We start from the raw sequence: 4,751 nt of genomic DNA, 5'->3' as shown, positions 1-4,751 counted from the left end.
ATATGTTAATATTAATATTATAGGCATATAAAATCGAAGTTGCTGCGTAGCACTGTAGTATATGGGCCTAAATAATCACATAATGATAGTTCCTTTATTCAAACACTGTTTCCTCCAATATTTGATTATTTTTATGGGCATGTCTTTTAACCTGTGACCTACGGGAGTCAATCCCGTATCATTCAGATTGTGATGTTATAGCTTGATTTAATAATGTTGCTTAACTTGCTTGCAAAATTAATCTCGACAATTATGCCCAGATATTTTACTAACGATTTGAGTGACTCCATTTGATATAAATTGAATCAAATTAAACCGTTTCTGTTATTGGAGTAAACATATTCGTTCTTGCTTAGCATTAAGTGCTCTCTAAAATCCAGACACGAGGAGTATCCGTGTCATAGGCCTATTTACTTGGCATCATAAAGAGACTGTTTCACTCGCACCCGTAAAACAATATTTTAAGATTCATCCGCACGTTATAATCACGTTTTAGACGTATACAATTAAGTTGCGTCGATGCTTGCGTACCAGAGCTAACTAGCCAAATTTTGCATATACATAAAGCTGGTTTTCCACTAGGCGAATTTATTCGCGCGAATCGAATGCGACGGTTCATGTGCATGCGCGTTCACATTCCTATCGGAGTTTTTGCGAAAGGAAAAATGCGCAGCCAATCAGAGCTCATGAAGCGAACCGACGCTTTGATTCGCGCGAATGAAATCGCCTAGTGGAAAACCAGCTTAAGGGTTTATTATTCTTCAATTTTAAAGTGGATTAGACAGAAATTCGTGACTTGCGTTATATAACACGATTTCTTGTCTTGCGTTTCCATTATTTAAATGAGGTTACGTGATGGCAACTAGCGCAGGATGTAGAGCGCATTTTCAAATACACTCGGATGATGAAAGATAATTGTAACTTTGAACAAACCAAAATAGTTTTTGAAACATTAGATTAATTATCTACAAACAACGCGTGATAAAGAAAGCATAGTTACATCAAAATCCCACAATATGTCACGCTTTATTCCTAATGGTGATGTTTAATTGTTGATTTATTGTAGTAAGAGCAATTAGATAATTAGAGTATAAGTAAGTCATGTTGTATTGCTGTCTATGTTGTCAGAGCATAACATATTACTAGTTAACTATGAGTTTGACTTGATTTATCACATTAACAGGGGTACGTATTTTTACATCTCGCTTGCAGTCTTACCTGCAGCATATAATCATAATATTGTCGATGGTTAAATCAACTCTACTGGTTGATATTTTGTAAATAAAGAACGTAGACTATCAAGTAAATTTTTCAGGAGCATTGTGGGTTTTTGTTGTTGGGAACGCATGGGTAAGTGTTTCGTTGATACTTTGTGTTTCTTGTTCGCCATGTCCTAGGAGATGCCAACAAGGGGTAAATGTTGTTTGCTCATCCCTTTATTCCTGTAAACATCAACAGATCCATAACGCATGTTTCATCATAGTAACCGGTAGAAAGTGTTGCTATGTTTGACGTAAGTTGCATTCGTAATTGATCTCTGTTCCGCCCGAGTGAGCAGCTTATCTTCATCGGTTGAATTTTAATGATGTATCAGTTCTGTATTGAAGTATTGCTTGTCGCGATTTCGAGGCTGTTTTTAGAGCACAGATGATTTCTGATACAATTTAATTAATATGTTCTTAAATACTAATCTATACCAAATTATGCATATAATTAACATTGTTTGAAACGCAGGGATTATGTTGCGCTCAGTAAACAAATTTTGTTTAAAATTATATTTTTTTTCAAGTTTAAGATAATTATCATTACTTAATTCATTCAATATATCAAGTATTAATGTACATATAAGATAAATACAAAAAATAATAATCCCTAGTGAGTGTATATACTGTCTCTTATACACATCTAGATGTGTATAAGAGACAGTATATATATATTATTTTATTTTTAATTTTTTTTATAAATAACTAGATCAGAATGATCGGTATAAGGTCTATGCCTTGACCTATATTTGCTATTAATTAATCAATAAAAAAATGAAAAAAAGAGAGGTGGTTGAACAGAATTGAAATTCGTTTTAGTGTAGCTAATCATTAGAACTCAGAATGCCAGTCGTTGTTTCCTATGACAGGTCACTCTTGGTCAGAAGACGGCTTTGGAGAAACGTTTCGCGTCAATGAGATACTCATCTTTAGGTCTTTAATAATATGCTTTAAATAGGTAGACTACCAATTCTACAAGCGTCGTCAGAAGCAAAATGCGCTCTGCGCTCAGATAATGTGTCGTGGATGAAGCTCATAGCATTGATTAGCTCCGAGTAGGAACTCGAAAAGTGATATTTTTATAGCCTGTTACAAAACCAATATCTAATGAACCTGACGGCAATTGAATGAATTCTTAATTGCCGTGTGACGATCCTCGTGAATGCACATTATTGTTCCCAAAAATCTATTAGCCAAGTGAACAAGCAAATGTTACAGGTACGTAGAGAAATTGATTTGGTTTTGATAGCGCATCTATGCTTCCTATGCAGTGTTAATGAAAAAGTGAATGTTGCACGATACGACAAAGTCGCCACACGACAGAACATGATAAGAGTGGAGGCAAGGTTGTCAGCAAAATTAAATCTTACTTTGCTCGCTGCTGCCATATTTACAAGAAGTAAAGCAATATCTAATATATTAGTTGTGATTCTTGGAAATGCTAGGCACAGTGTCTGAAGCTTGAGTGTTGGATTGAAAAACAATGGGCTCAATTGTATGCTCACCGTCTGAACCAAGTGATCTGGTATACGTCAGTTCTAGGAAAACATCAATACAATATAATAAGAAGCTTCAATCATCCAGGCAAAAATCACCAACGGTTGATAGCCAAGAAAATGACTGCGCCCAGGAATCGGTTACCACACCAACCGGTGCCAGGAAGCATAACTGCTCACATGAGCGCGCTGTGATACAATACCCCTCACGACAGGTCACAGACGATTCAAACATCAGCCGACAAGGTAGGCCTATATAAAAATATGTGACAAACTGTTGTCAAATTAACTTATACATCCTATACTTAACAAGTGTGTTCATATTTATATATTATTATAGCATTACAGGTACCTGAAGGCAGTTTATGAGTTTATCCTATTATATCATGGTTTACTTACATAAAAAAAAGTATCTCTTCGGAGATCCTGTCTTGTAAAATATTGAGAGCTGCCCAAGCTGCCAAAACCCGAAGGACGAGGGTCTGGGAGCGGGCGAAGGCACCCAGCGGGGTCTAAGGGCAGAGCCACTGGTGTGGGCTCCGGGGGCGAAGCCCCCCAAGCTCCGGTGTAATTAGATGCCTATTTCGGACGATTAGAGACGTAATAACAGAGAGAAAATAATGTCACCATTTTAAAGAAAAATCCATTATGAAAATAGCATATAAATTCAGTCAGGAAATTTGATCCAAAGAAATTTAATTAAAATAACTATAAAAGATAAAAACTCTTCGCAAATTGAGGAACAAAAGTACTGTTTTGACAAAAAAAACAAAAAAAAAACAAAAAAAAAACAAAAAACACGATTAACAGTGGCGTATCCAGGAATTAAGGAGGAGGGAGGTGCTGAGAAAGAGTCCAGACCTCGTCAACAACGCCACCACTGTTTTGGCCGTGAGGTCTGACAATTTTCTGTATTTTCTACGTCTGGATGCACCGGAAATGGAACACAATTTGTTTTTATTGGACAAATTGTGTCAACAAAAACGAGTTGAAGTATTACTTTTTAATTGTGACATACATTTAAGCTGGAAACATTGTTAAATTGATAGTTGTGGTGTCATTAATTAATGACCAGAATTCGAAATAAAGGGGGAAGGGAAATATAATTTTTTCTTTTTTTTTCTCCATTTTTATGTTATAACTTTGGAAAATGTTTCGAGGGTCCTGGCCGGCTGCCCTTCCTCCTTGAATCCACCACTCAACCTGTTGACACTACCGGTGGACCAACATAAGTAGTGTAGGCCTACTTTCAATTTGTTTTCAATGTCATCACCACCCATTCTCTTTTATAGGCCTACAGGTCTTGCAAGTGTGCCTATTATTAGCCTTTGTTTTTAACAACAGCTATGATAGGCCTTGTTTTGTAAAAATGAGGGAATGCAGTAGCATGTGGAAGGAGAGAATAGAAAAGTAAAAAATTGCACTCTCTCTCCTACCCTACCACTAAAACTTTTCCGAGCACAAAAAAAAAAAAACAAACAAACAATGCCATCGTCAGAAAATAGCACCCTACCCCCAAACGGACCCACATTCACCTCAGTCCAACAATGGTTATTGCTGAGGTGAGAATATTTTTAAAATAGGCACCTAGAATCCCAGAAATGGCACTTTCAGATTGAAATAAAATTTAGTACATTTTCAAATCAGTGTTTTCAACAGAATGTCATGCCCCAAGCCTGCTTCCCCGGATCCGGCACTGGCTCCGCCAATGGTTAGATTCATATCAGTTCCCTCTGACCACTTAATCCTTTATCCCCATCAGTCTACTCTACACCACTAGATACAGTGAGTAAATCTTTTTAAAAATGCCAAAGTGGTCTTGTCTATTGTTCTTGTAATTTTGATGTAGTTTTTTTTAATTTTTTTTTTTTACGAATTTTAACCCGAAATAAATTTGAATTGCATAGAATTCTATTAATAAGAAAAATTTTTCTGTGTACAGTACTAAATATCAAAACTGTTGCATTTTTGCCAGTCAGGTATCGAGCACTAT

At 36.2% G+C, this 4,751-nt stretch overlaps 1 long non-coding RNA gene across 2 annotated transcripts in view; it reads right to left on the bottom strand.

Annotated features, from left to right (window-relative positions):
* LOC117114460 overlaps window positions 1–3,380 on the bottom strand; it is a 7,848-nt gene extending 4,468 nt beyond the window's left edge. For both annotated transcript variants that reach the window (XR_004446370.1, XR_004446369.1), the window contains exon 1: window positions 2,768–3,380. This is a non-coding gene — a long non-coding RNA (uncharacterized LOC117114460). The remainder of the gene's footprint in view (window positions 1–2,767) is intronic.
* Window positions 3,381–4,751: the final 1,371 nt, after the last annotated feature.

Source organism: Anneissia japonica, unplaced genomic scaffold (assembly GCF_011630105.1).
Source record: "Anneissia japonica isolate Jap-2015-1 unplaced genomic scaffold, ASM1163010v1 scaffold1374_len1023071_cov147, whole genome shotgun sequence".
NCBI lineage: Eukaryota > Metazoa > Echinodermata > Crinoidea > Comatulida > Comatulidae > Anneissia > Anneissia japonica.
The sequence above is the reverse complement of the archived record's forward strand: the minus strand, read 5'-3'. Positions and strand labels throughout refer to the sequence as shown.